The 12,387-nt window shown below is 37.0% G+C and overlaps 1 protein-coding gene across 1 annotated transcript in view; it reads right to left on the bottom strand.

Annotated features, from left to right (window-relative positions):
* Window positions 1-8,546: 8,546 nt before the first annotated feature.
* Window positions 8,547-12,387, bottom strand: part of INPP4B (inositol polyphosphate-4-phosphatase type II B) — a 797,369-nt gene continuing 793,528 nt past the window's right edge. The window contains 1 exon segment of the mRNA XM_030313011.1: window positions 8,547-11,655. The gene's annotated coding sequence lies outside the window, so the exon portion shown is untranslated.

Raw genomic sequence — 12,387 nt, 5'->3', positions numbered from 1 at the left:
CTGACAATATTACAAAAATTAACAATATTTAAATTATCAATATTACCTGTGTCAATTGTTTAGAACGTAAATCCAGACAAGTCATTTTAGGGAAGAGTATTTGCCCATTGACATTGTTGAGAACTTCTGAGGCAGAGTTATAACAAAAATCAGACCATCTTTTCATTTCTTTTTTAGTTGTTTTTGTTGTGAAATTCTCTGCAGATAAGACACACTCTAATTTTCTTCGGCCAAGGAAGAATGTTCCCACCTTCCTATCCTTGATATGTCACTGCCTAAAAGTAGAATACCTGGTTATGAGGTATGTGTGTTCAGCTTAGTAGATACTGCCCATATCTGGCAGTATAGTCATTTATATTTTCTACTACTAGTGTGTGAGATTTCCAGCTATTTCTTTTTCATTACCAATATTTGACTTGTCAAGTTTTTCAATGTTAACTGTTCTAAGTGTATATGGTTTCCCAATGCGGTTTTAATTTGCATTTGCCAAGTGACTAAGGAGGATAGGTATTGTACATACTTTTGGATATCTTCTTTTGAAAAGTGCCTGTTTCAAGTCTTTTGAGCCCTAATTGGATTACCTGATATATTTTCTTTTAATGATTTGTAAGAGTTATTTATATATTCTGGGCACACGTACTTTTCTGGTTATAAATATTGTAAATACCTATTCCCATTTTTTAATTCTTCTTCTTTTTTTAAAATTCTTTTAATGATGTCGTTTGTTGAATAGAAGTTCCTTTTGAAATAATTGCCATTTATTAACATTTTGTTCTATGATCAGTGCTTTTATGTTCTCTTTACGACAGAAGTTCTTCATTTTGATGCAGACAAATCCATCAATGTTTTCTTCGATGATTAGACCTATTGTGTCCTGTTTGAGAAATCTTTAGTTACTACTGGTATAAAAATGGTCTTTATGATTATATAGATGGGTTAATTCCTTGTATATCACATTGAGGTTTAAAAAATCTTCCTGGAATTGATTTTTTTTTTAAGTGGGGTAAGGCAGGGATCCATTGATGGATATCCAATTCCCTAGTGCCATTGAATAAATATACCATCTTTCCCCTACTGCTCTATACCTGCCACATTTGCTGAAAGTCAGGTAACTAAATAGATGTAGCATAGTTTTTGGATTTTCAACTCCATACCATTGTTCTGTTCATCTAAATTTGCATTAATACTGAATTGCCTTAAGATATTAAATCTTTGCATTTCATTGTGTGTGTGCAACAGATTTGTTCAATTTATTAAAATTTGCCCTGGTTTCTTAGTACTCTTTGCATTTCCATGTAAAGTTTAGAATCAACTTGCCAATTTTCACCAAAATACCTGCTTGGTATTGCTTTGAATCTATAGCATTGAAGTCTTGTGCATCTTTTGTTAAACTGATTCTATCGCGTTTGATGTTTTTATGCAACTGAAAATTTTGTATTTTAAAAAATTACATTTTATAATTTTTCATCTACTAATATATGGAAATCTAATTGATTTCTTTATGTTTCACTTATGTTCAATGACTAGTTAAATTCATTTCTTAATTCTAATATTTCATTTCTAATCAAGAAAATTCCACATTCAAATCATATAATTGTATAATGCTTCATTTCTTAGAATTCATATGGTTAGGACCTCCAATATGATTCCAAAATGGAGAGAGAGAACATCTTTTCCAGATGCCTAATGGGTATATTTCACCATTCAATATGCTCTAAGTTTTCAAGTTATCTCTTTATCAGCTGAAAGAAGTTCCTTTCCACTTTTGTTTGAGTTTTGCTCTATACCTTTTTGGCATCCGTTGAGAAACCATATGATTTTACTCTTTTATTCTTTAAGTGTAGTTAATTATATTGATTGAGACCTAAATATTAGGTTTCTTGCATTCCTGGAATAAACTCAGCTTGTTTGTGGTACATTTTTTTTTTTTTCAAATAGCCTAATTGATTCAGCTGCTGAAATTCTCTGCAGATATTTATATTTATGTTGATAATGATCATTAGCCAGGGATTGTCTTTTCTTGGAATATTTTGGTCAAGTATCCAGACCTCTATTTACTGATCTATATCATGAATCCATGAGCACAATTAAGGTAATTTATCACCTCCAAAAGGTTTTCAGGGCCCTTTTATTTTAAAAAAAAATTTTTAATGTTTATTTATTTTTGAAAGAGAGACAGAGACAGAGTGCGAGTCTGAGTATTTTTGAAAGAGAGACAGAGTCCAGAGTGTGGGGGGAGGGGCAGGAGAGAGAGGGAGACACAGAATCTGAAGCAGGAGCCAGGCTCTGAGCTGTCAGCACAGAGCCCAACACAGGGCTCAAACTCACAAACCGCGAGATCATGACTTGAGCCAAAGTGGGATGCTTAACCGACTGAGCTACTCAGGCCCCCCTTCGGTGCCCTTTTATAATTCATTTCTCCAGCCAAGCTTCATCTTCAGGCAAACACTGATTTATTTATATCACTATACGTTAGATTGTATTTTCTAGAATTTATATAAATATAATCATACAGTATATGGTCTTATTTTGTTTGACTTTTTTCACTCAACATAATTACTTTTGAGATTTATCTACATCCTTGTCAACACTTGATATAGTAAGTTGTTTCAACTTTGACCATTCCAGTGGGTATGTGGTGGTATCTCTTTGTGGTTTTACTTTGCATGTTATCATTTTGTATTTTAAATTTTTAATTAAAAAATTGGCATATAATCTAAAAAAACCTGACACATGGTGAAATTCACTCATTTCATTCCGATTATGGATTTTGACAAATACATGGAGTATTTTATATACTACCCAAATCAAGATATAGTGTAGTTCATCACCTCCAAAAATTTTGTTGTGCTATACCTTTGGAGTCAAACTCTTTTCTCATACAATTATTTGCCACCACTGACCTTTTTCCTCTTCCTATAGGTTTTGTTTTCCAAAATGCCATGTACATGATGAGAATGTTTAGCCCTCTATTTTATTCCTCTCAAAAAAAGAAAATCAGCTCAGGGGCACCTGAGTGGTTCAACCAGTTAAGCCTCTGACCCTTGATTTTGGCTCAGGTCATGATCTCATCAGGTCATGATGTCAGTTCGTGACATCAAGCCCTATGTTGGTCTTTATGCTGACAACTTGGAGCCTGTTTGGGGTTCTCTCCCTCTCTGCTCCTTCCCCCTCTCTCTCCCTCTCTTTCTGTCCCTTCCCCACTCTCTCTTTCTCTCTCAAAATAAATAAACATTAATGAAAAAAAAAAAGAAAATCAGTTCAAATTCATAATTTTCTTTGGGAGTAAGTCAGGGGCTTCTGAAATAAAACCATATTCTAAAAGCAATATGTGTTTCAGGAAATCCTTGCAGTCAGGTGAATTCACCCTTTGTTCATGAAGCAGACAAGGGACAGACATAGAGTTGTGCTATCTTCAGTTTACATATGGCAAAATGGAAAATAACAATGAATTGATTCACTCCGGGTTACTGGAAAATCCAGAAACTATTAAGCGTCTTGCCTTTCACTGTAGTATTATAGTTGTTTCCTTAGTTACATTTATTTCAGTGAAATTACTTTTCATTTTTATCTTACTAGTGACTTTAGAGTTTAACTCCAAATAAAATGCAGTTTTACAGTAAAGCAATTCTTATCAAAAGCAAGCTGTTTCTCCTATAACCCAGCCTCTTAATGTTCAAGCCCTGAGAGCTCTGGTTGCGGGCTTCGTCCTCGACCCTCTGACTCCCCAGGTGAGGTGGGTGTCCTCTCTTCCCATGTCTCTTCCTTTTGGGCATTGCTCTTTGCCAATGCCACTTAATGTGGTGAGTTGTCATTCAAAGTGCCACACTTCATTGGCCATGGAAGTGGAAGAGTGGCCCATACTGGCCCCTCAGAGTCTCTTCCCAGGACACAATGACTGGTGAGATCGATAGGGATCGATAGGATTGCAGGGAGAGAAAGCATCTCTTTTTTCTTTATGAGACATGTTAAAACATCATGTAAGCCTGGTACTGGCAGAGCATTTCTGGAAAATTATGCTAAGACAGAGGAGAGAACAGCCTCCTCCTCTGAAAAAGTCCATGGGGGTGAGACTAGAGAAAGAGAGAGAAATGAGAGAGAGAAAAAGAGACAGAGAGACAGAGACAGAGAGAAAAAGGGAATGAAACAGAGAATCGAAATTATCATTTAAACATCAGGCAGCAGATGTACCTAAAGCCCCACCCCTGCTCTTTTTCAGTTTATGAGTCAAGAAATTGTCTTTTGTTTCACTTAGTTTTTTGCCACTTTCAGTCAACAAGTGCCGACTACCCTTCTAAGCGTTTGCATTCATTTACATGAGTGACAGCTTCCACTACTCTAGACTAGTAGAGTCTAGTAGACAGCGTCCACTACTTCAGACTCTTCTCTGAATCCTACGTTCATCTCCATGGCTATACCTGAATTTCTGCTAGGATTGGATGACTTACGCAGCAGAACCTACCGTGTTCAAAGCCTAAGACTTGCTTTCTGCTCAGACCTATTCCTCCTCTTTCTGCATCTCAGTATGTTACCACCACTTTTCAGTCGCTCAAGTCAGAAATGAGACTCACCTTAATTACTCGGTCTCTTCACCCCACACCCCACCGCCAACCCTCCAGCAAGTCCTGCCATTCTCAGCTCCCAAATGTTACATGGATCTCTCTGCCTCTCTTCATTTTTACCATTTCAGCTCCAGTCTGACACCACGTCTCACTGCCTGCAATTAATTTCCTTCTAGCTGCCTCACTGCTTCCAGTTTTGATTCTTCTTAATCCAACCTCTGCATGGTACTTCGAGTGATCCTTTAACATATAAACTAGGTCCCTTTAGTTCCTCGGCTTGGAACCTTGTCATTGCTGCCGCTGCTCCTCTCTTCCTCCTCCTCCTTCTTTTTCTTCCTCCTCTTCTTCTTCTCCTCTCCCCCCCCCACCTCTTTCTTCTTCTTCTCTTACTCCTCCTTCTCCTTTTTCTCCTTCTTCTCCTTTTTCTCTTTCCCCTACTCCTCCACTTCCTCCACTTCCTTCTCCTCCTCCTCCCTCTTTCTTCTTCTATCTTCTTCTTCAGTTGTTTTTAATTGCACATAAAATAAACCTTGAATTCCTTTTCCTGGTCTAAAAGGCCTTTGCTAAGTCTAATCTCATTTCTCCCCCAGCCCTACACTCTGTGGCCCCAACACTGCCCCCTACTTCTCCCCCCCTCCCCCCCCACTGTCTCTGCTTGTACCTTGCTTTCCTGGATGATTCTCTTCCTTTATGGCTTAATCTATGTGATGTCTTCTCAGAGATTATCCCTCATCACTCTATCTAAAGCAAGATAAACACTCTGACCTACACCATGATTCTCTGGCAAAACTCTTACATTATTTACTTCATATCAAACGTGATAATGAATAATCACTTGTTTTTTAGTTGGTTTCCCTTTTGTCTGCTTCCATCACTAGACTGGACCATGAGGTCTGTGAATGGAAAAACCATGCTTCTCGTCTGCTGCCAAACACCCTTCTTTAACAGCAACACAGACAGTCAAAAGTATCTGCTAAATGGATAAAATAAATGTACAAATGAATAAATTATACAAGGTATAATACAGAGAAATTAGAATAGTGGAGACTACTTCCATTTAGAATGATGTTTGAAGATTGCTTTGGAATAAGAAGCAGATGAGTTAAAGTTGGTGCAATAGTTTTGGGAAAGGAATAGTTTGGGAATAGTTTTGGGAAGAAAGAAAACAGCTCAGATAAAAACTGGAAGAGAGTTTATGTGTGTGTGTGTGTGTGTGTGTGTGAGCATGTGTATATGTGTGTGTAAGGGACGTGCACTGTGTATGCAGATTCCAAGTGTGGGTATGTATGAAGGACATAACAGCCAGAGAATGAAAACAAGCCTTGACAGAGAAGAAGAAATTGTGGATTTCATTGAATACTGAAATTCATTTACTTTGGACAGATATCTAGTTATGGGGATGACAAAAGATGCATATGAAACAAATAGCTTTGTTTGTAAAAAAGAGAAGTAACACATATGAGGTGATGCAATGGTAAAATTTATAGACCTAGTGACAAATGGAAGGTTTTATATGTTGACAGAGATGGAAGAGTCAAAGCTGATTTGAGCTTGTAAACTTGTGTGACTAGAATATAGACCCCATTGACAGACAGGAAACTTAGAGGGCTGTGTGTGACTTGGGAGGAGGCCAATGAAAGTGTGAATGTCCTAAAACAGATACATTAAAAATGGCCAGACGATACTTGAAATGGTGGCACTGGAGCTCAGTTGAAAAATCAAAGATACATAAGTTAATCAGCAACAACTACTAAAAAGAAATTTTGAATATGTCCTATAAGACTGAGGGCATAATCAGTCAGGGTTTAGTGTGGGAGTGGAATCCAGTCCAGTTATGTCTAGCAGAGAATAACTAATACGTGTAATATGGGGAATTCGGTGTTTAGATGATCATTGGAATGACTGGAGGAAATTCATGTCAGAAGTAGACTCTCGTCAGGCTTCTCGCTTCAAGCACCTCTGATCCAGTGATCAGGCATTAGCATTGCCACCTACAGGTCTGGAAAATGCTGCTGCTGTGAGCACTGCTGAAGTCCCAGCCACCCCTACTTGCAAGCTGGGGAACTGGCATTAGAAATGGGAGCCCAACTGCTGCTACTGCAATATGCCTGCCCACAGTGGTGCAGAAAGGGTAAATCAGCTCCCGTTCCTTGCTGTCTTCCTTCCACCTTCCAAATATGGTGCAGGTGGGTCTCACTGGCAGAATCTGTGTGATATACTGAATTGCCATGGTAAGTGTGCTGAGAAAATGTAGTTTTCAGTCTTCCAGCCACGTGGTTGCAGATGATGGGGCTAAACTATGGAGGGTAGAGGTGCCAGCTGCTGACAGAAGAGATGCAGCATGCTGGGCAGCGGGCAAAGGGCTAGGCGTAGACTTTCACACTTAGCTTCTCGTTGAGGAGCACTAACTCAGTCATACTACAGATCAGAATGTGAAGACACAGAAGCACTTAGGAGCTTGACATATGTCTGCATCTAATTGGGGGAGCCAGATTTGCATCCAGACACTGTGACTCAAAAGCCCACATTCTTTAGCCTGTGCTGGAGTTTTCTCCTTAGAAATGAATAACAGTTATAAAGACCTCAAAGGAGGGCATATCAAATGAGCAGAGAAGAATACCGAGTCTAGACTTTTGGGCAACTCCTAAATGGAAGAAATAGGCAGGAGATGCAGAAGCAGTAATTGAGACTAACGAGCGTTTAGAATGGAATCACAGTGTTAGCATGACACACTCAAGGTCGAAGCACGAAGGAGGTGGTGACTTATGGGCAATTGGTTTAAAAACTGAGAGATCATCATACTAGGCAACAAGACCACTATCATGGTTGCTGTTACTACATTCTGAAAGTAAAGGCTCTAGTGACAAATTCATATGGATTAGGAAATGGAAGGTAGCTCTTAACATTTGAGCACCACATCCCTGGTATTCTACCCAAATATGCTTTCAAGATCCTCTCCCTTTTCACTTAATATTTATTTAAAAGCTTGTTCTTGAGTCAACTTTATTTATCGGGACCATTCAGAGAACACAGAACTCACTATTTGTTGCCATATGGACCCACAGAATCATGACATGTGGCTACTTTCACTTAGAATGGGTGCTGACTTGACATTCTCCAAGTACATCTACCCATTCTCCTGATTCTGCTCTTCGGAGATACCAAAACAGGAACAGATGTTCTGAGCCCCTTGTCGAATTGTGACTTTGAGTGGGAATGTCACTTACAACACCCAAGATACCTTTGCATGGATGTTTAAGACAGCAGAGCACTACTCCTTCATTCAGGCTATTCTTCTGGTTTTACAGCAGGTGGCATTTTGTTATAATTCATTACACATTGTTCACCATGGGGCTACCTACAGATTGTTCCTGCTCAGAGGTAGAACCACATGTTAGTACAAACATATATTAATGATGATCACATTACAGAAGAGGAATGTTTATTCCTGCAGGATCAGCAATGTTCTTGAAATTCTCCAGATGGCAAAACTTCAGTCTTTCTTCACATGCAAGCAGGGGCCTCATTTGGTTAATTTTTTGGCAACAAGATATAATTAAAACTTTGGAATTTGCCTTCTAGTATCAGCTACTATAATGAATTATAAATGATCATATCCAAATAGCCTATAAGCAGAAGTTATCTCATGTACTCAAGTGACTATAACATCATCTGGGCCACAAAGATCACTGATTTGCCCAGTGTTGAAGCATTGACATCTGGTTCTTGAACTCTTTTCTAAATTATGGTTGATCTTGCTCCTACAGAATGGCAACCATAAAACATGCATGCTGCTAGTGATTATGAGACTAACTGAGTATTGATGTAAAATGAGTGCTGTAATTGTGGTCTAGCAGAAAATTAGTCTATTCTCTTTGAAATATTGTTTAGGCTACCCTTCTGCTATTTTAATTAACTTTTAGACATTGCTACAATGATGAAAATGAAAAAAAAATGTGTGATAGGGAGAAAAAGACAGAAACATAAAAAATAAAAATCACATTTATTTAAACAAAAATATACACACAGTGTACAATGAATATGGTTTACATAGAACAACAAAATAAAATGATATTTCTTCTAAGGCCAATATAACACGATCTAACCTATCTGTGCCCCATTTCCTAGGAACACACATTGGCTCATCTAGAATACATATTTAACATAAAAGGAAAACAAATGCCAACATTTCATATAAGTACCACAAGGATCTGAAAATTAGATGTTAGGCTAAACAAAATAATAATATTCACATGAGAAGTATATGTGTATAAAGGACAGCACTTGTGCAGGGAAATGGGGATGTCCATCTACTTACAGTAAAATGGAACCTGCCTTTGAAAAGTTTGACAGTCTTTTGACATGAAATATGTTTTAATATTGATAGTGATATGAAAGTATCACAAGACCCTTATAGATGATAAGGTAATGTCATCAATACGTGAGTCAATAATGCCTGCTTGACAATGAAATCATACCGCGTGATCATTAAAGATGGACTGTTGGATTGTGCCCTTAGAAGAATTTCCATGATTTTAAGAAGACTGTGAATATATTTACACTATGAGTAGGCAAGTGCAACGTTATCTTAAAGAATTCTATTCACTAAAAGATAAACAAGAGAAGGTTTATCAGGCAACATCACTTGTGTTAGGTCTCTCTCTTGACAGTCACTCTCTCTGGGTACTATATACTTTATCGTGAGCCTTGTTTTCTCTTTTAAGTTTATAATTCTAAATATTCATGTAATCTATGAGAATTCAAGCTGAGGACAGCTGATTGCACGTACAATTGTTTTTGGCTGATATTCTTACTTTTTTTTCCTACCTCCTTGTTAGCCAGATATGCTTTGTTTCTTTGACATCAGAAATGCCTTAGACTCTTTTACTTGCTTAGAAATAAAGTTGAAAAACTGATTAATGTGCATGTGACTCAGAAAGTAAAAATCCAAATTTCCATACCTTAACTTTATACCTAATTGGCCCATGATTTTTTGTCTAAACATTTATTTTATTTTCTGTTCTTAAAGACAGTTTTGCTATAGGTAGCATCTGTTTGGATAGAAAGTTCTAACTTAAAACTGCCAAAGAAACAAAGGATATAATATATTGGGACTTTCTGTTTAAAGCAATAAAATATAAATATGGGGGAAAAAAGCACAGCTTTTGCAGATTGCAGCTGGCTAAATGAATGTCAATTCACACTAAGTTGTCAATCAACTACACAGATCATTCTCTTTGGTGCATAATTTGTAAGGCCTTAAGCTATCAGGGATCCTTTTTGTTCAAATGCTCACTGGGCTTTTGTAACTGCTGATCACCGGTTTTCTTAGGCCAGTTTCTTAAATCCGTAATAAGGGTTACAAAAGGTGCCCTGGATAATTGAATTAAACAATTGATACGCCACCGTATTTGGAAAGCAAACATCTAAAACATCTGCGGTGTTTTAGCATACCGCCACAGTTCAATTTGCTTAACAGTTTGGGTTTCAACCAAACTACATTTATTAGAATCTGAACACAGTAATATGTTTACTGTTTTTCCTGCTTTTAGGAAGTGCTAAAATTATAAACTTAAAAATTTGTACTGAAGCACATTTTCAGTGGTGCTATAATTAGGCTAACATTTCCCTGAATTCAGCCGCTGTTATTGCTTACACTAAAGATGCATTGCTAAGATTTCCCTTGCAGAACATCAAGAGAGATACATTTTTGAATGTGTCTATATGATTAAATAATTTAATTACAAATAAAATATAAATGTCAAATATTACTCATAGTCTAATAGGTATCTTTCAAAAAGGGTAAAAACCAAAACAAAGTTGTAGCCATCTGAAGGTGAGTGGTTGAATTTAATACCATATGAATAACTTTATACTGCTTCCAATTATTTGTTATTTGCCGGAGAAAAAGTGATGGTGACTTTCAGTTGTGTGCTGGTAAATGTTTAACACCTGGCTTTTCAGAAATTAAAGGTCCCGGTTTGTAGCATTTGGTAATTTCTTTGGTGTACATACTCCCACTGTGGTCAATTTCAAGCTACCCACATGATGCTACTGGGTGTGGAGTCAAGAAGAGATGCACAGAACATGATAATAGTGTCTCCACTGCGTACGTACAATTGACATAAATACCTCAAAAGCACAGATAAAGAGTAATATGAAGGGAAATAATTATGAAGTGGTAGTTTTTCATTATTATCTTTGTTTTTAATAAGATTTATTCAATTGCTTTTGATAATTTAATATTTAATGACGGTGTGTTTAACAACTGGCTTACAAAATTCTTGAAAATTCAATGGTCAACTCTCATGAGTCTGCCGAAGCCAGTTCTAGCACATCACTGGTATCCTTTCTCCTTGGCATGTACCATACTTGTTGACATGAGGGACTTGATTTGTTGAGAGGAAAGGTAGTACTCCATATAAATCTTTTTCTTTTCCATCGTGAAATTTTATGCAAAATACTATATTTAGTTGAGGGGGGAGGAAAAAAGGAAAGTATCCTTCCTCCAGATACTAGTTTTAAGACTTCACAGTTTTTCAGAAAAACAGGAGTTAGTCTGATAAAGTAAGAGCAGGAGTTAGTCACATGGCATACTGCTCTAATTAGGTGAGTGGGCATTTTAGCACAATTTGTCAGCAGGATCAAAATGGTTGCTCTGACGCTGGATGGCTGGAGTCACCAAACATCAAAGGATTGTTTTGGCAGGGTGTAGACAAAGTCAGAGACAATATTAACAAGAAAAACAAAACAAAAAAACCACACGAGAAATAAATGAATGAATGCATCCAAGTGTGGCTTGGCTTCAATCAAATATCTGAAACTTTTATGTTTAGCTGTCTTGTGGAACATTTTCAGTCTCTGGGTTTTTTTGTAGCCGGGTCAAACATAATCAAGATTTTACCTTCCCTGTTTTAAATATGTTTTCTGCAGAACTCTGCAGAAGAGCTAATACGGAATTGATATGTACATTTGATATCATTAGAGGGGAAACATATTTTTAGCAAAATAAATTATCTTGTTTGGAAATGTCATTTTCTTGGTTCAGTTTCTGAGTCAATCTGATCTCTTGAAATAGGCCTGCTGGTGTTATCTTTTAAATAAAAATAGAGAAAAGGATGATTAGGCTGTGTTTGTACAAAGGAGATTTTAAAACTTTTTAACATTTGCTCTTTGATTTAGAAAACCATAATAACTTAAGACATAGTGAAGTGGGGCACCTGGATGGCTCAGTTGGTTGAGTGCCCAACTTCGGCTCAGGTCATGATCTTGCAGCTCATAAGTTCGAGCCCCACATCGGGCTCTGCACTGATAGCTCAGAGCCTGGAGCCTGCTTCAGATTCTGCGTCTCCCTCCCTTTCTGCCCCTTCCCCGCTCACGCTCTGTCTCTCTCTCCTTCAAAAATAAATAAACATTAAAAAAATTAAGAAAAAAGAAATAGTGAAGTGGATTTCTAAGAATAGTTAGAATATCTCTCAGGAAAGGAGCAATATTGTGTTGATACAAAACATGAATTTTCTTGATGAAATCCACTTTTAAAAGTATGTACAAATACAGGCTTCATATAGGGAAATGCAGATGACTATGCTAATAATAAATGAAAACTTCTATGCATTTGTATTACAGTAAACTCTAGCCTTTAAGACTTCTATATTAGTACTTTTCAAAAGAAAAAAAAATCTTTGAAATATCTTCCCCCAAATAGAAAACCCTACTGTTGGCTTTCCATTTAATAAGTTTTTTTTTCCAGATTTGAGTCAAGAGTTTTCATTTTTAAAAATACAGACAAAAATTATACTGTTTATAAGATGATACATTTTCACTT

This window comes from Lynx canadensis, chromosome B1 (genome assembly GCF_007474595.2).
Source record: "Lynx canadensis isolate LIC74 chromosome B1, mLynCan4.pri.v2, whole genome shotgun sequence".
NCBI classification, from domain to species: domain Eukaryota; kingdom Metazoa; phylum Chordata; class Mammalia; order Carnivora; family Felidae; genus Lynx; species Lynx canadensis.
Note: the sequence above shows the minus strand (reverse complement) of the source record. Positions and strands in the feature narration are given on the sequence as shown.